A 19,879-nucleotide genomic window follows, 5' to 3' on the forward strand; every position below is an offset into this window, starting at 1 on the left:
CTCTCCAGTCTTCTGCCAGCGCCTCCCATTGGTTGAATCCAGCAGGTTGATCCCCTGTGACAACGCAGAGCAGAGTCGGGGACCAGAAGGGATGGATCTATCAGCCCAGGACCAGCGCAGCTGGTATCTGGTGAGCTGAGCACCTCTTATGTATTGGGTTCGCCAAAAAGTTCATTCGGGTTTTTCCGTAACATCTTACAGGAAAACCTGAACGAACTTTTTGGCCAACCAATATAAGGTGACCTAATGCGTCCTGGCCTCCAGGCGTGCTCAGTCATGCACTTTTCCGTACATCGCTTAGTAGGTTGCATTACATGTTTCTCTCTTGAGACGGACTGTGAACTCCTCGGGGGCTGGGACTGTGTTCCATGCATCTCGGTAGTCCAGGTCCCTGGCACATAGTGAGTACATTTTTCGATTTTTAACAGATTGGTTCAAAATTTACTGAAGTGCATTGTTTGGAAGATTTTTTCACAGAAAGCTTTCACTTTTTTTTTTTTTTTTTTTTTTAAATAAAGAATATGTTTGCAGCCACCAAATTAAAAAGGTAGAAGCCAGTGCCCTCTCTAAGTGGGCAGGGAAGATGAGCAACCTAGGAATGTAGTATCATGAGCAAGAAGAATGAGTGGGGGAGGGGAGGGCCTGGAGATCAGGAACCAGGGTAGGAATCTTCTGGGGGAGTTCGTTAGGGTCTAATAAATAAACGTCTGGACTAGCCCAGTTATCCTGAGTGCTATCTTCTCAGAATCCCTGTGGTTTGTCATTTTGGCTCAAACTAGGGAAAAGTGGGGCCGCTGAAAAGAACATCCCCTGGCAACTAAAAATACTATACACGGATTATACAGAAATAGAAAATAAATCAATTCGTGGTATGCCATCAGCTTTGGATCATTGGCTTTTTTCTCCCAATATTTTAAGATAATATTGTAATCTTTAATACTGTAATAATATCTGTAATCTCATAGAGATTTTAAATTCAGTTTAGTTATCCTGTTTTCTACACTGAGTCCACTACTATCCTGACTCATGTGATGGTTTATGATAAAAGTAAATTTGCACCTAGCATAAAGTAAGCATTCGATAAATGTTTGTTCACCAAGTGAATGGCTATATGGTTAGGAATCATAATTTAAAGGCTTCAGCTATTTTTCATAGCATGAAATCATTGCAGAGAGCTCTGGTCTAAACCTGTGTATTTCATTATCTGTATTACGTCCTATAGCAGTATTCGTTTACTTATAGCTGCTCACAGTGGTTAGGCCTTATCTCTTTCCTTCACAGCTGCTGCATAAGGTAGGTATTATTATTCCCAGTCATGAGTAAACTTGCTGCTGCTTCCATGTAATGGCCAGACGTTCAAAGACAAGTACAAGCTGGTCTCTGCCCTAGAGGAGCTCAACACCTAGAATGTAGGTCCATTTCAGTGGAACTAATCCTGTCTTCAAGGAGGCCTCTGCCAGGGGCCTTAGGGTGAGCAGGACTTGCCAGGGAACGGGAGTGGGGCCTACACGAGGCATTCTAGGCGAGGTTCACAGCCCCTGTGAAGACTTGGAGCCCTGAAACAGCCTGACACTTTGGGGTTCCTTGAGTCACTGAGGGAGACCAGAATGCAGAGGCTGGAAGAGTGGTCTCCTGTAGGAGCATGATGGTGTCGCAGGGGCAGCGGGAGGTTTAAATAACGTTACCCTATCTTTAAGCTACAAAACTTTGACGGCAGGGAGGATCTTATATCTCCCTGGATTGTAATAACCCACGTGATCCCTTCTGGAGGCCAGGGTGTAGGCAGCGACAGTGGTCCCAAGCAAGAGAGGACATATTCCATTTAGGAGAAGTCTGTGGAATAGCATTGGTGGGATTTGGTGACCACGTTTATGTGAGAAAGTGAGGGAGGGGTGCAGAATGATGGCAACCCTTAACCTACAAGAGAGTGCCTCTCCCTAGTGTTCTTTTCCTTCCTCCCACCATACTCCAAAAAAAGTCTTTTTTTTCATGACGTGGAATTTAACCTTAAAATTGCACAGGTCTGATCTAACCAGGAAATCCTCAAGGGATAACCAGATTTTCTCCCTGAAGTGATTTTCATCTAAGTGGGAGAAGTTTTAATACAATGAAAAATCATAGTGCTTCTTACTTTCTGCCCTTCTATGACTGTTATTTAGAATTTTATTGTGAAAATAACTTGAAAAGTGAGGAATATGAATGTGGGTTTTTTTCTGTCTTTTTTTTTTTTTTTTTTTCTTGCTATGTTTGTTTTCTGAACGGATAACCTCTCCTGATCTTTGGAGCATGGAGGATTCGGCAGATTTGGGCTCAGGCTCTCCATGTGTCAGGGTGTTGGTGTGGATAACTAAAGACATGTCAAATTATGTGTGCTGGGTACTGGATTCGTGGTTTGCCTATGCTAGCTTAACTTACTCTTCACCGCACTAATATTATAAATATCACAATGATACATTATATATATATTTTTTTTTTTGAAAGGTGAGCAAACTGAGGATGAGAGAATGTAGGTAGTTTAGGGCCATGCAGCCAGGGACAGAAATGGAAAAATGCAAATTCTTGCTCTTTCTTTCACTTGTGTAGTTTGCCATGGGGCCTGCAGCAGGAACGCTGCTAGATAAAGAGAGTGTGTCGGTCAGTGCAGTCGGGGGGCAGATACCACACAGGAGTTTGAACAGGGCAGCAGTGAAATATTGAGAGTTATTCGCTATGACAAGGGGTTGGAGCGATGATGGCTTGGCTGATAAGAAGTAAGCAGAGCTCTAGAGTACAGAGATAATAGATAATAGGGAGCAGCCACTGGCCCCTGGGCCCCTGAGGCAAAGGCCACACCTCATACCCGATCCAGACCTTGCTGGAGAGAACGCTCCCGGCTGTGGCCCACTGTGTGGCAGGGAAATTGCTGTGGGGCCGGGCTGGTGGAACTTGCTGAAAAGGCACCATCCATCCTCTGGGGTGCCGGGGAACGCTGTGCACAGGGAGATGTGGGCGGGATACTCCACGACAAAAGCGGGAGACGGGTGCCAGCGAAGCTGCTCATACTGCAGGGGGCTGCCAAGGAGCGCGCCAGAACCAGGAGGCACGGGGCCTTCCTCCAGCTGTGTCTTGCCAGCATCTTTTGCTGACAGTGGTTAACAACATCATGCAAGCGAGCAAGTGAAAAAATATCTCAGGGGCCCAGATCCATTTATGCAGATCAGGCAGTAAAGGGTGAACTTATGGCGGACAGACAGTAAATTGATCACTGGCACAGGGAGGAAAAAGCTCACCCTTTTCTCAGAACCTTTATTTTTCTTTCGTTCAACCAGGCAGTAGCACATGATGTATATATATTTTGGAGTGGTTTTTATTTTTTCCCTTGATGGTACTGAATCATTTTCCTCAGACCTTGAACACTATATGGTTTGATTACCTGTGTTTTCCATGTGGTGACCTATCACTAAGGGACTGTTGAAGATTAAGTTTCTTTCATTTTCTTCTTTATTGTTTGCCTCTTAAACCTTAGATAAATACATGGATAATCAGGAATTGGCGCATGCTACGTTTATGAAATGCCATCCAGCCAGATGACATCCCAGGCTTTTTGTTTAACGCTTGTGAAAATATTTGGTACAACCTAGAATTATAATTGCACATGAAGTAATTCAATTTGAGATTTATCTCTGACGCTTTATAAGTATTTGCCAAAGGATTTTACAATATAATATATAGGGTTATGGTTTTATTTGTGCGTAGTGGTTGTTTGCTAGTGCATTTCTTTACTACTTTCTTGTGAATTTGGAAGAATAGACCTTCCAGAAGAGCTTTTTAAAGATTTTTCCCTCCGGGTTGTTTTCTGCATTCCACAGCTCTGAACTGCTAGATTTCACAGCAGTTTCTTGCTCCCTAACACCATGCAATGCATAATTTATCATTTTGTTTAAAACATTAGAAAGGGACAGGTACTCAGCCTTGACCTTGAACCCAAGTTGATAACTTGATCTGTCTGTGCTGCCTTCTTTTTCTCTACTTCATTTCTTATTTTGAGTTTTTCTCCCTCAGAACTCTCCTGAAAAAACCTTTAGCTCATTAAATATATTTTGGGAGGTTCAGATGTTTTAAAGGCTTATAGCTTTAACATTTTTTAAAATTAGATTTCAGATGTAAAGGGAGAGAGAGAATTGTCCATAATCTTACATTCAGGTAACCCATGATGACGTTGAAAATAAATAAAAAACAGTGTGTGTACATGGCTAACATACAAATGGTATCAAAAGGTACAAAAAGAGAAGTAAAAGCCTCTCCTCAAATGTGACTATTGTTACATTTTTTGTGATTTCTTCCAGGAAAAAAAATGTGTTGAGCATATATCTGCATCTTTCTGGCTGTCTGCTTTTTACATTTTTTTAATAAAGCGATTCAGTTGTACATATTTTCTATAGCCTTTTTTTGTACTTTTCCTATTACTTTTTTAGAGCTCTTTCCCGTCAACACACAGATCTTCCTTATTTACTTTAGTATGATATGTACAAGATTTCATTATTTCATCCACATTATGGACGTGTAGTAATTGATTTTACCTTTGTCTTCTGGCTAGTTTAGTAATTGCCAAGTATTTGTGGGGAGGAGTTGTAGTTACCTACTGGAGTTATTATAGTTCGCCTTTTTGTAAATAAACCTGATGATGTATCAGTAGGTTACATTCCTAGCAGTGAGATGCCTAAGTCAGAGGATGTGTGCATCTTTAACTTTGGTAAGCATTTCCAGATTGTACTCCAGAAGGGCTACACAGATTGGTTTTCTCTTCCCAAGGTTGTGTCTTTCCCACACCCCCATCACCACTGTAAGTCACGAGGCTTTAACATTTTTGCCAATCTGATAAGTTAAAAATGTTATCTCTTTGTTTTCATTTGCTTATCTTTAATAACAGGTTTCGTATCTTTCTATAGGTTCCTTGGGCATTCATATTTCTTTTTGTAAATTGTCTGCTCCTATGCTTTACTGTGTACTGTCTTCTTCTTCTTCTTCTTCCTCTTTCTTCTTGCTCCTTTTCTTCCCTACAGGGTTCTTTGTCTTTATCGTATTGACTTATATGAGCTCATTTTAAATTAGGGAAATTAGTCCTTTCATATATGTATTGCAAATATTTTTTCCCATGTTATATATCCTGTCTTTCACTGTTCATTGAAAATATTGTTATTCTGGTGTAAGGAATATAAAACGTGTTCTTTTTAAAAAGAAAGGAAAGAAGGTTGGGGGTTAAGAGAAGTTGGCCACACTATCTGCTGTTTTTGAGGCCTGGTAGTTGTAGTTTGGAACCAAAGTTACTTCCATGAATCCTAGTGCGTCTCATAGCCCTGGAGACCCCATACCATCTTATTTACACCAAGACCACTGATACCAACCTCCTCTTTCTTTGTGTTCACATGGTTACCTGTCTAGACCGGCCAGTCAGAGATAATTATATCTATTCTCTTGTGACTAGAGTGTTGCTAAAACAATATTTTTTTAAATCCAATTTTAAAATAATGAATAGATCAAGAATGGCTATCCCTCCACATTTCTTCAAAGGACAGACTTCTCATCTGAACATTTAAACTTTAAGATTCTGGTTAACAAAAATTGTCTGTATAAAAGCACGTTACGGGCTTCCCTGGTGGTGCAGTGGTTGAGAATCTGCCTGCCAATGCAGGGGACACGGGTTCGAGCCCTGGTCTGGGAGGATCCCACATGCCACGGAGCAACTAGGCCCGTGAGCCACAACTACTGAGCCTGCTCGTCTGGAGCCTGTGCTCCCCAACAAGAGAGGCCGCTATAATGAAGAGGCCTGCGCACCGTGATGAAGAGTGGCCCCCGCTCGCCGCAACTAGAGAAAGCCCTCGCACAGAAACGAAGACCCAACACAGCCAAAAATAAATAAATAAATAAATAAGATTACAATTTAAAAAAAAAAAGCACGTTACGTATACTGTAAACTATGACTCAGCCTAAATCCAAGGAAAAGATTTGACTAGTTCTTTCCCAGAGAAGATTTTAAGGATTTCCTGAAATTTCGTATAATCTATATTTATGTACTTATTCATACATACGGAAAGCCTTTTAATGGTATCCTATAAAGGGCAATATTATGGTACAGTATTTTCCTGGTTTGACCTACAGTCCTGCTCTCTGAAAACAGCAATAAATCTTAATTTCCAGTAGGATCCTGGCCTCTTTTCCATGCCATTTGACCTGAGATGAGGTGTCTAATGGCTTTGTTTACTCTTCATAGTTCTATGAAGGCAGTTGATTCCGTTAAGTTGAATTTACTGAAATAAGGCCCTTATAATAGGAAGATGGATTTATTTTTGAGAAAGGTAATGCTAAGCTTTGACTTCTGCAACTATTCAGTAACATTCAGTGCAAAAATAATTGGACATCAGAACATTAGAGAACCAGCCATTGTTATTTTGAATGATCATGGTGCTTATTAAGCCTTCGTTTCAATGCAGACTGCTGAAATAATGATGTCATTAATTAGTTTCGACCAGATAAATTTTGGTAGCTTGGTAATGGCACCTTTCTAAACAGGATATCAAAATGAAAGATAAATGGAGATGTTTAAAAATGCCTAGCTGTGTCAGAGGAAAGCTCACAAATGATTTCTTAGGCACAATAGTTTTGTACCACTTTAGTCCACCTTGCATCCTTAGCTTTAGCTTATAAATCAAGTTGACTAAATAAGGCTGACAGAAATTCATTTGTGAATTTGTCTTTGACATCTTATACAGGAGGATAAATGAATAAGACGAATGGAATCTACTTTGAAGAATGAGTTTCTAAAAGCAGGAGTGTCTGTCATTAGTTCCACTCAGTGAGGGCGGGTCTGCAGGTGAGATCCTGGTGCCTTGTCGAAAGGCTCCAAGCCGGCCCTGGAGAAACTAAGCAAATGAAAAATAAAATGCTAATATCAACAGTGACCGTTTTTTTTAAAAAATAGATACTTCAAGAAAATACAAAAAAAAAAATAAATAAATAAAATAAAGAAAGAAAGAAAGAAAGAAAATACAGGACCTTTTGTGGGGTATTTTTGATTAGGTGGTATAAATTTTCAGTGGTGTGTAGACTTTTTGGAGGAATGCTTTGCAGTTGAAATGAAAAGTGTGAACCACTTGAGAATAAAACTAGTAGGCTTTACAGTGAGTGGGAAAGCAGAGGCTTTGGAAATGGAAGTTTCCGCATTTGGTTCTCATGCTGCCGCTCACGGGTGTTCCCGAATAAGGAATACACGCTCTCCGAGCCCCAGTTTTTTTAATTTGTAAAAGCGGAGATTAAAATACCTACCTCGAAGAGCTTTGAGAGAAATAGATGAATTTGGTAGATAATAATCACTCGACAAATATGTGTCCTCCCTTTAAGGAGGTTTCTGGTATTGTGCAGATGGAGAGGGCAGCTGTTGATAAAGATCTCCGGCATCGCTGATGTTGAAAGTACCTCTTACAACATCAGGTATGGGAAATGGGGCTAGTTTAGAACTTGCTGTTTTTCAGGAAGACAGAGAGATGTGCTCTTAGAACGTGACGATTAATGATTTTTCCCATTGCTGGCTCAAGTGTCGCATAATTGCCCCTGGTTTGTGTTGTATGTCTCGAGATGTGGCCACAAGTCCCACTGAGGTCAGTTATAGGCGTAAGTATTTATATCGGAGCGTTTGTGTTTCTGGAGTCCTCTGCCGTTGGTCTGGTCACACACGCTAATTATCGCCACCGGGAGACAGTGAAGTTCCCTTGGCGGAGGCTGCATTATGAATTGGTCACCACACACCGAGCCAGAACACTTGAGAGCTTCCCGTCCAGGTACCCTCTGGCCTCGGTGCAGCTCACAGGGAGGTCGGTTACATCATTATTGGTCATAAGACAGGCTCTGATGACTGCCCAGACTTTGATCAGTGCCTGATGCATCCTGCTCCCATACTCATATTGAACATACTTGAGGCAATGGAACAAAAGGTCAGTGCACGTGATTTTATACTTCTTTCTTTTTCCCCACAAAAGTAAAGTTTCTCTTCATGTTTTTTTTTTAATCTTACTAATAATGTACTGATATACATGCTGATGAGCACTAACTGGGAATACTTATTATGTACTGCTCTCTAAGTGCCTTATGTATATGATATACTGAGTTAATCCTCATAAGCTATGGTGTAGGTGCTATTATTATCCTCGGTTTACGGAGACAAAAAGCTGTGGCGCAGAGTGGTTGAGTAATTTGCTCAAGATCTCACAGCAGTAAACAGAAGGGCCAGGATTTAAATCTGGGTCATCTCTTGACTACTACTATACCAGCCTTCCTCCCCTGTAAGAAAATAAAGACAGTTACAAAGAACATTAAAAAATATATATAAATCCCATCTATCCAATGACAACCATTCTCAGCACTTCGGTGCACTTACTTCCAAATCTCTTCCTTGAACTTTGATGGAAAATCCTCTCTTCCCATTTCTACTTCCAAGGGCTAATGAAACATTGCGAACAGCTTGGTATTTATTTTCCCAAATATACATGCAAACACATGCACATGCATAGATAATCTACACCCGTTTCTTAATGTCCTACCATATGCATTGTTCTGCGAGGCATTTTTTCACTCAGGATATGCTGGACATATTTCTATATGTATTGTATATAATCTAACACATATATTTCGATCATCTATTTAGTATGGATTGCACTACTTTCAGAGGATGACTGCACCATAATTGCTTCCAGTGTACCACTTTCATTGATGGACATTTAGATTGTTGTCCCATTTTCCCTACACCATTTATAGTAGCTGCATATATTTTACTGTATGAAAGTACTATAATCTAACTAATTTTCCTCTTATGAGATTCAGGTAGTTAGAAGGTACTAGGATGAACATTCTCACAAATGAGGGTGTGAGTACATCCTTACTTAGTTACTTCCCAGCCCCAACCAAAATGCCAAGACCAAATGATCACCCAATCACTTTAAAAAAAAAAAAAAAAAAAGGAAAAGAAACTTTATTGAGGTATACCTTACCTACTGTAAAATTCACCTCTTTTAAGTGCACGGTTCAGAGATTTTAAAAATTTACCAAGTTAAGCAACCAGCACCATAAACCAGTTATAGAACATTTTTATCAGTCCAATGAGATCCCTCTTGCCCTTTTACAGTTAATCCCTATTCTCATCCCCAGCCCCAGGCAACACTAATCTACTTTCTGTCTCTACAGATTGGTCTTCTCTGGACATTTCATATACCCTATCACTTTTAAGAATTTAATATCCATGAGTAGTATTTCTTTTCTTATTCTTTTGATTTTGGCTCACATAAAACTCCTGGCTAGAATTGTTCATTATATTCGGGCTTAGTTCTGTCTTGAATAATACAAAGAATTATCATCGTCATTTTTTTTTTTAATATTTATTTATTTATTTGGCTTCGTCGGGTCTTAGTTGCAGCACGCGGGCTCTTCGTTGTGTTCCGTGGGCTTCTCTCTAGTTGTGGTGTGCGGGCTCCAGAGCACGCGGGCTCAGTAGTTACAGCGCGTGGGCTTAGTTGCCCCATGGCATGTGGGATCTTAGTTCCCCGACCAGGGATCGAACCTGCGTCCCCTGCATTGGAAGGCGGATTCTTAACCACTGGACCACCAGGGAAGTCCCTATCATTATTATTATTATTATAAATTTTTGTCTTCTGTTCCACAGAGACAAACTGCAGTTGTTAGGGTTCCTCAGTAATGCTTGCCATATCAAAAGAGAACTGTTGGGTGGTTTTCAGCTTGTTTAATTTCTTCATGTGGTGGCTTGATAGTAATGGGGATTCTTGACTTAGTTTGATTGAGAATATGTGCAGGTTTCACAGAAGACATGTCACCAAGACACGGCAAGAACTTACCAGAACCTCACCTTTGAGAAGTGATACCAAAAATTTCTCAGTCGTGATATCCCAAACCAGTTTTGGGTGCTAATGGTTACGTTCAAATTGCTTAGAAAAGTCGTGCAACCCGTTTGGACTAAAAACTCTGTAGTGTTAAAATAATTTAAAATTTTTAAAAGTTAAAGTTGCTATTAAATTGATTTTATAAACTATTTTGAATTAAAAGCTGATAATTTAAAATTTAGGATAATTTCAATATTTAATATTTCAATATCTGACAGTTCCTGTAAATATTTTAGATGCCTGCTCCCTGCATTTGTAGAGCTGTGAAGAATCTGATTATTTTTATATCATCTGTTTTGGGGTTTCCATTTGAAGTGCATACATATTTATTTTTAATTCTTATTTCAAGTAATTATCATTGCCTAAAGACCTTTATTTTTTAAGAAGCTCAGAGAGAGTAGAGAAATAACCAGCAAGTCTGCCTCTTTTATTAGTGAGAAAAAAAATGCAGTATGATATTAACTGTATTCTAAAATATTTGTTAGCACACCAGAGCACAAAGTCCAGGTGTGGGGTTATTTCTGTGTGTAGTCTTTTGAAATGTATCTAGTACATAGTAGAGTTACTCCCAAGTTATACACTGAAGAGAAGTGCAACAATTCAGCATCGCAGTTCTCAGATGCCACTTCTTGAGGTGGATTTCATCACCATCATCCCTCCATAGGCCCAAAACTCATTTGTTTTTAGCGGCTTCTTTATGATTAACATATGATTAACATATGTGGAAGAGAAAAGCTTTTTCTTTAAAGGAAATAACTGATTTATCTTGAATACCTTTGAAACCTGAACAGTTGCTTAGGTAACAGCTGTTGCATTTTATGATCTTTGGCAAATGGGAAAAGCAGCTTTCTCAACTTGTGTTTGTCTTCCAAAGAGAAAATCAAAGCAATGTAGAGTAGTTGATGCTTACCCAGAAAAGATAACTCATGTGCACAGAGGCAAAGAGTTGTAGAAATCTAAATAAACCCAGACACTTTGTTCTTCAGACCTTTTAGAAATTGATTGTCTCTTTCACGGAAGGGGGAGTAAGCTGTGATCAGAAGTGTGTGTCGTTGGAATGTTGTTAAACATAAGCTAGCTGTATCCCCTTTTCTCTCCTTTCTCCTTTGGTTTGGTATCATGGCCGTCTCCTTTCATTTATGAACTAGAGCAGGCCACTCTCGTACTTAATCTTTCCTGTACTCTTCAGTGCCTTCATCTTGCTTTACTGTGTGTGTGTATGATTCAAGATGCAAGATCCTTCTCTTGAACTGGGTAGTGACAGTAGAAACAGACACTGCCCATGACCACGTATCCTACCTGGTACCCACAGAACACCCCACCCTGAGTGAACTCTCATCTAGGTGTTTGCTGTTTGCAAAGAGCGTACAGTTTGGATCTCTAAATCTAGCAACTACATCAGAGATTAAGTAGATGATCAGATTCACTGCAAGAGAATGGGTTGGGAGTATTGATGTAAAGAGGATAAACTGACTATTTTCTGGGGGGTTTTGTTTGTTTGTTTGTTACTGCCTTTGATCTTACAGTACATTAATTTTGAGTAAATTTAATAAATCAACCGATGTTCACATTTTGAGTGCCCCATATTTTCACAAAAGTGTGCATTTATTTACAAGTGTGTATCTTGTAAATAATGTTACCTTGCCCTATACAGCTTTCTTCATAACAGAGCCCCTGAGCTGCTGCTTAGGGAATCATTGAGGTGTGGGAACCCAGATACTTTTGGGACGTTATCTTTTTGTTTTTTTAAAAGAGCTCCTGACTTATTTATTTATTTATTTATTTTAATTTTTTGGCTGTGTTGGGTCTTCGTTTCTGTGCGAGGGCTTTCTCTAGTTGTGGCAAGCAGGGGCCACTCTTCATCGCGGTGCGCGGGCCTCTCACTGTCGCGGCCTCTCTTGTTGCAGAGCACAGGCTCCAGATGCGCTGGCTCAGTAGTTGTGGCTCACGGGCCTAGTTGCTCCGCGGCATGTGGGATCTTCCCAGACCAGGGCTCGAACCCGTGTCTCCTGCATTGGCAGGCAGATTCTCAACCACTGCGCCACCAGGGAAGCCCCGGGAACCCAGATACTTTTAAGAGAATCTTTAGGTTCTTAAAGAACCCAAAGAATCTTTGGGTTCTTGGAGGAGGCACAATGTGAAAAATAATACCATTTGGAGGATGTGGTACGTGGTGGGGTCGGATGTGAGGAAGTAGACTGCTAAAGGCAGCCATGATTGATTGAGCACCTACTGTATGCCTGGACTGTGCTAGGTGCTTTGCAACTCTTTATTTCATGTAATCCTGTGAAGTAGGTGGTGTTATCCTTGTTTTTATATACAGGGAAACTGGCTTGGAAAGGTTGTTAATTTTCCCAAAGTCACAGATGGAGTTTAAATCTAGTTCTTACTACTTTTTAACTCATTTGCTTTCAGACTGACCTGTTCCTTGCTATCTCTGGTTCCAAAATATCTCCCCCTCTACAGTCCTGTGTTTTTTGTTTTTTGTTTTTGTTTTTTTAACTTCCTTTTTGTATACTCTTAAACTGCTACCACTTATGGATAGATCTTCTGAAATGCAAACATCCTAGAGAAAAGAAACACCTTTGTAGTGTAAGTTGACCTTTGCCTTACTTTGCTCAGCTCCTAGCTGAGCATACTAGGACTTGAGATAAAGGCGGTTGTAAATGCAAAGGAGAGAGGAGAAGAGGCAGTGTTTAACCTGGGCCACCAGGCAGGCAGCCCTGGGAGCCTCCTTTGCAGAGCCTAGGGAAGTGCAGACTCCAGAGAACATGACCACTGAAAGGGGGGTGAGATTTCATCAAGGCAAACTGTCTCCCTTTCATTTTTGTTCAAGTTCTTTATCAAGGAAAGAAGGAAATAGAGGGGGAGAGTCCAGACCTTGGTTTAGTTCCTTAGAGAAAGCTTTGTCAAATGCAAATACAATTAGGCCCCCGAGTTGGATGATTAATCATTTGAGAGTGGAAATAATGAAAAATGACACATGCCCACCATAAACATTTTATTAAGCTTAGAAATATCAACGCTCAGAATCGGTTAGTCTTTCATTTAGTGTCAAGAGTGTTTCTTTGGATATGGGTTCTCTGTTTTGTGTTCCATAATTGTCTTTCCCTCACAAATCATAGTCACGACGCACCATCGGTGATGTCCAGTCTTTATTTCTTTAAATCCAGAACATCAAAACTTTCCAAGCAGCTCAGTACTGAATCCGTCTAGGTATTGAGAAGTCATGTTTTCCCCTTAGAATATTAACATTATCTCGAATACACCTAATTTTTCAGCATTTTTAGCTATTTTCATTTGTCAAGTGTTTCTAAAGCATTCAATTTAGTTTTATAGAAACAGCAGGTAACTTTTTTTCAGATTTGAATTTCATTTATTACTTAATATTTTGTTAAATTATGTAATAACAGAACCAAGTACAAGCTGCACAAACAAGTTGAGAGCAAATGTAACTTAAGACTTGATAAGCATTGCACGTCGACCAGGGGGAACAGAGTTGTCAGGCTTGTCTTAGCTAATTCCAGTCAGTGACAGTGACTGGTTACTTAGCCATCCACATGCTTTAGTGTGTTGTGAGGGAGGGGTTAATCTAGTCCCAGATTGGTGAAGGTATCCAGGGGACCCCACCAACCCGTTACTATGCTTTTTACTATGAATTGCATCTCGAGTTGTAAAAATTCAATATACTAATCATAACAGTAACCCATGAAGGCATTTTTTGGTATCTAATCACAAAAAAGTAGCCATGTGGCTAGAGAGAGCAGGGCATGGAGTTTGCCATCACCTCAAGGTTTGCTGTCTCTTGATATCCCTGGATTCAAGGGATAAGCTTATGAGTTAGATGTGAGCCAAAACTCCCAGCTCACTCAAGTGCTTCTCCCAGGCTCTTCCTGTTACATAAAAGCTAAAAGGAGTCCATGCAGCTTACAGTGTTATTCTACATAGGATAATTAGTTCTCAAAGTATAACTAGTTCATGTAGTGATTTGTTAATTTGGTTCATTACTTGATTCACTTTTAAGAAGCAGTCATTAACTTCATTATTTTTACTTTTTAGTTAGGCAGAAAAAATTCATACCAGTCATTACTTGCTAAACCATTTGGTGTTGAATGAAAAGCAAAAATCTAGAAAAAAAGCAACTTTGGCTTTAACAGCCTGAACGTTGGGGTCAAACTTGTCTTGCTTTCCTGCCCCCCAAATTAAATTAGCTATGACTTAAAGCAGAACGTATAGATAGCTATAAAAAACTTGGGTTGTTTTTTGCTGTTTCATGTTTATTTCACATTACCTCAGATTTATTTTGATTTCCATTTCATAGTGCCTGATAACCAAACTTTGTACAGACCTCTTGAAAGACCACGCCCTCCGAGAAAATTCACACTATTGAAAGTTATGGATAACTGAATGGCAAGAGGAGTTTCTTAGTGGATGTGGTTCTTGATCAAGTCTGGACAAATTCTGCCCTGTCATGTGTCGTAAACTATGGTACAGAACGCATCCGAAGTGCCAGGGGAAAACCAGCATTATGCCATCACCCACATTACCATCCCTGACTCTTGTCTCTCTTGAAGAAGGAATTCACGTGGCTGGTGATGGACGTATTGATTTGGCATCCACGTAACAAACACTTAGACTCGATAGATATCAGCAGTGAATCTTTAGGTTCAGTCTAGTTTTAGATTTGGCTAAGGGATTCCTGGTGGGTGCAGCAAAATGAGAAACATCATAAGATGTTATCCATAAGATAAGAACTGACCAGTTTTTAAGGAAAGCAAGCTTCTTTTAAAAATTCAGAGAGGAACTTTCCTGGAGATCCAGTGGTTGAGACTCCACGCTTCCACTTCAGGGGGCACAGGGTTCCATCCCTGGTCCCTGGTCGGGGAACTAGGATCCCACATGCCGCTCAGTGCAGCCAAAAAAAAAAAAAAGTTTCAGAGAGGAAGGATGTGAGAATGGAATGCAAATAATTTTCCCCTTTAACACAGAGGATTGGCGTACGTGGCAGTTTTCCCCCTGCTTTTGTGTGTCCATGTAGAGAGAGGATATATGACTCAGGGGGCAAAGGTCAAGAGTCTGGACATTTGGGTAATGAGTACCTTGCTCTGGGAAGATGACTGAGCACAGTGTCCCAAGGGCATGTAAGATCAAAAGAATCTCCTTGTTTGGGGGGACCTTTATCAGCTCACCTGCAAGATCTTATTAAGCTGTACTGTTCAGCCAGTGCTTTTGTTATCTGTATCGTGGATGTCCATACTAATAAAAAACATTTTGCCCAGAGAATCTTTTTTCTTGTTGAGGGACAGATATCAGAAAAGGTCCACAGTCTCTGTAACTATCCCTAGTAATTAGTCTCAGAACTCAGTGCCTTTATCAAAGGGAATTTCTAGAACGGTGTATTATTGCTTAACCCACCTCCTTATCTGCCATTCGTGGAGTTTCTCAGATATTTCCTGACTTTCTTGTCTGCCTCTGGATCAAAAAAGGAAATGTAGAGCCAGTGAGGAAATAGTTAAAAAAAAAAAAGAAAGAAAGGAAGAACAGAAAAAGAAACACAGAATAAAGCTTTAGTATGTATCTTCCCAATAAATGGGATGCGGTGTTTAGATGTTTATCATCCATCTAATGTAAGGTGTTCTTGCGTGTCACAGTTTGATCTTTTTGCCTCTTTTTTTTTTTCTCTCCTATCGTTGACTTGACCTGGTTTCTTTACGTAGAGAATCTGGAAATGTTTTCGTTCTTTGAGGAAAGAGCTACGCGTAAAAGCCCCACTGCCTGTGGGAACTGTAGGGTGGGTAATATTTGGGTGTACTTTCAGGGTCAGGTCTCACCTTGCTCAGGGAATGTTGTATGTGTGGGTAGGTTATTAAAGACATGGTGGTTTCACAATGTATGTGTATATCAACTCATCGTATTGTACAGCTTAAAAAAATTTTTAAAAATTAAGCAGTGGTAGCTCCAGTAGCTGTTGATGAATGCCTGAGGCTTGGTGGAAAGAACTTCTGTTTACTGTGAGTACTGGCTCTCTGATTAGCAGTTGTGTGTTTCATCCCACCACCCAACATAGATTTTTTGATGTATTTATTTTATTTTTATTTCTTTTTTCTGGGTGCCTTATGTTTCTTGTGTGTGTTCGTGTGTAATTTTCAAAACAAAAATTGGGCTCATACTAAATTATGGCTTAAAAAACATTTTATAATGACAATTTTTGAAAATGTGGAGTGACTAGTAGCACACTCTTTATCCTTATCACCCAGCATTAACAACTGTCGGCTTTCTCTGATTCTTATTCTACCTTTCCCTCTGCCCTACTTTGTTCAGGGTCACGGGAGGGAGAGAGGGGGCCAAAGTAAATCTCAGACATCATACCATTTCCTTCCCAATACTTTGTTCTCATGTTTGTTATTCAATTATTTACTTTTTGTCTGTTGACTTTTCTTTCTCTTGTTACTGAAATAACTCTTGGACTGTGCCCTGGTGGAGTTATAAAGGTGCACTCTTCTGGAAGCACTGTCCTCGGCATGGTGCTTGATGGGCTGGTCTTCAGGGATCCTGAGGAGGATAGCCCTGCTGGTGTGAAGTTCATGGTCCAGTTACTAATAGAACCCAGAGGTATGACTGCTGCCTCCTTAGCCTGTAGAGTCAGGTGTAAGGCTAGGCCTTCATTGAGTGATGTTATGTTTAGAAGAAGTAGACCCAAATCTAAGTCATAATGATTTGTATTATTTATTAAACTCATACAGAAACCATAGCTTTGGATAAAACTGTCTAAAGGATTGTGTCTAGATCCTATTTTGTTTCTGTAGTTACCTAGACAGGAAACTGTTGATATTACAATTTAATCATTTATAAATTTGCCATCCTTTGGGTAATATAATAATCTGTGCAGCATTTCATGGTTTTGAAAGGTTTGTCATATTCAAGTCCAACAATAACATTGTGAGGGAGGAAATATATTAAATTTCTGCCCAATTAATTCAAAAGAGAAGTTGAAAGATGGGAGGGGGTAGTCATTGACTTGACTTTAGGTCTTATGTCTCCTAGTCTAGAAGTCTTTCTGCTTTGGATGGTTTTTGAGTTGCTTTAGAATGTGTTGTGAAATTAGAACTTGCCTTTTCCTTTATACTTGAACATTTTTGTATCAAATGTTTGGGAAGTTCACGCCACCTCGGATAAGGTCTTGGAGATGCTTGGGGAAGACTGTCCTCTTATTGGGTCTTATTCCAAGACGGGGCCAGGGCAGCAAGCACAGCGTTTTTGGAGCTGATTCCTAACACCACGGTCTCTCCCCCATGACATTGGTTTCCACCTCTCTCTAGTGCTATCCCAGACCCAGACCCAGACCCAGACCATGACCATGACCATGACCATCACCATCTTTGCCTCCATGCACTGGTTACTTTTGTGACAGAGTGGAATTAATTTGATCCTAAAATCTCTGAAATTTTTCCTGGGGACTAGAGATACTTGATCCAGTAGAGAAATTGTTTGGACATTCCTTCACCCCTGTAGGAATTTGTACAGGCATCAAATTTCCCAGTTCCTCTTAAAACATCTAGACATGGATATTCTGTTGGCTTAAATTCCCTGAGGGAATAGAGTGATTCTTCAGAGCTGATGCTTCAGGAAATTTTTATAGTAGCAATCTAAAAATGTATATACTTGTTTCTCCCAGAGATACTTTCTTTTCTTTCACCAGTTAAAATTGGTTTCCTGCTGAAGTGTCTTGTCTGCTGCAGGTGTCTTTTGTAAAACATGATTTATGCATTTGATTTATGGACATTACACATATATAAAGTATCAAGTGTTCTGAGTAAGAATTGAACGTAATTTCAGTGCAGATATTTTAACCGATGTTTATTATTCAAGGAATTCTTTGTGTAAAATAGGATAATCTGATTTTAGTATGAAGTTGCTTTGAAAAAATTAAGAGAAAGCCAAGCCAGCTAAAATCAGGAGGATGTGTATTATGGAAGATGTTAAACAATAGGCAGTACTGTTTTCAAACGTTCTTTTGTTTGTTTAACATCTTTATTGGAGTATAATTGCTTTACTGTGTTGTGTTAGTTTCTGCTGTATAACAAAGTGAATCAGCTATATATATACATATATCCCTATATCCTCTCCCTCTCACTCTCCCTGTCCCATCCCTCTAGGTGGTCACAAAAGCACTGAGCTGATCTCCCCGTGCGATGCAGCTGCTTCCCACTAGCTATCTGTTTTACATTTGGTAGTGTATATATGTCAGTGCTACTTTCTCACTTTGTCCCAGCTTACCCTTCCCCCTCCCTGTGTCCTCAAGTCCATTCTCTACATCTGCGTCTTTATTCCTGTCCTGCCCCTAGGTTCAGCAGACCTGTTTTTTTTTTTTTAGATTCCATATATATGTGTTAGCATACGGTATTTGTTTTTCTCTTTCTGGCTTACTTCACTCTGTATGACAGACTCTAGGTCCATCCACCTCACTACAAATATCAAACATTGTTAATCAAAACAGTTGGTTAACCACATGTTGTCATACCAAGGTTCTGGTCTTATCAAATAAATAAAAGACACAGATCTGCAATGAGTGCATTAACCAATATGCAAATGGTGCAGCCAAAATAATTACTAAAGTGCTTACAAACAGTTTTGTTTATAAAAACAAAAAGCTTCATACAAAGTCTAATGAGATACAGGGCTTGTTAGAGGTTTTATGTTTTGTGGGCATAGCTGGACTAAGCATTTCTGCAAATGGGTGTGAGCCTCCAGACCCAGACGAGCTATGGGAGGGCTTTTGTTTGGGGGAGCCGGTAGTAGCTGTGTGCATGTTGGGTGGAGGTGGGGAGAAAGACACACAGAAAGACTTCAGTCAAATCTTAGGCTCTCACTGAGAAACTGCTCTCACAGCCTGGTCTCAGCTTTGCTAGTCTTTGCCGTGTGATCTTGGGTAAAGCATTTGCTTTGATGACCCCAGTTTGTTTAGAATTTGAAGATTCAGCTAGAATCTAATTTTACAGTCGGGGTGCTTGAATTCCCGCATATGTGAGGTAGTAGGTCAAGAGGTGTGAAGTAACATGATAAACACATATTTCTTAAAGATTTGGGCAAAGAAAGTGGGTTTTGTATGAATATAAACATTATTATAGAGAATACAAAAATACAAAATTTACATGTAATTTTAAGGTCAACTAAACATAAAAAATTGTCCTTCTTAAAAAGTCTATGCATCCAGACTTTTGAGTGGCTATGTTTATCCTCTCTCTGCCCACAGGAGTCTTGGGAGAAAATGTTCAGAATGGTGGTTGATATCTTTGCCAGTTGCTAGATGCAATCTAAAATCTTCTTTCACACTTAATTTATATTTACTGTTCCTCTTATAAGAGCCAATCATGGTCACTTTCCTTGTCAGTAATCAAGTGTTTTTGTTCTTTTGTCCATGTATGCAGTAGGTGACTTAGAACAGGGTGTGTCCTGTGAGCAGAGTAACTCCTATTATATTGGAAGAGATAGTCTCATTTGTTTCATTCATTCTGTAATATCCATGGAGTGCCAGCTCTATGCTAGGCACTGTTTTGGGCTTTTAATAAGTCCGTTTTCTCTGTTTCAGTATTTAACTCTGCTAATATTTTGAGTAGATAATATATTCACATGGTTCCATGTTCAAATGGTAAGAAAGGATGTACAGTGACAAGTATACTTCTCTTCCTTGCTACCCATCTCCACTCCCTGGAGTCAGCTCATATTGACTATTTTGAAGCTTTCAAGTCATATTTTATGTATATATTAGCAAATATGTATATATCTCCTTCCTTCCCTCTCTTTTAGACCCATGGTATTATACAGTACGTGTGAATCTACTCCCTTGCTTTTTTCATTTAACAATTATATTTGCATATTTTTAAAGTCCTGAAGCATGTACATCAGACTGTTAGCACTAGTTGTCTCTAAAGGATGGAGTTGAGGAAGCTTGCTTG

At 39.7% G+C, this 19,879-nt stretch overlaps 1 protein-coding gene across 15 annotated transcripts in view; it reads left to right on the forward strand.

The window, feature by feature from the left end:
* Positions 1-19,879, forward strand: part of SGMS1 (sphingomyelin synthase 1) — a 302,749-nt gene that overhangs the window by 213,694 nt on the left and 69,176 nt on the right. Inside the window, exon 1 of one of the 15 annotated variants that reach the window (XM_007182844.1) lies at positions 16,517-16,535. The exons of the other annotated variants lie outside the window; for them this stretch is intronic. The gene's annotated coding sequence lies outside the window, so the exon portion shown is untranslated. Of the gene's footprint in view, positions 1-16,516; positions 16,536-19,879 lie in introns of those variants that run through there. 15 annotated transcript variants of the gene reach the window in all.

Source organism: Balaenoptera acutorostrata, chromosome 16, assembly GCF_949987535.1.
Source record: "Balaenoptera acutorostrata chromosome 16, mBalAcu1.1, whole genome shotgun sequence".
Classification (NCBI taxonomy): Eukaryota; Metazoa; Chordata; class Mammalia; order Artiodactyla; family Balaenopteridae; genus Balaenoptera; species Balaenoptera acutorostrata.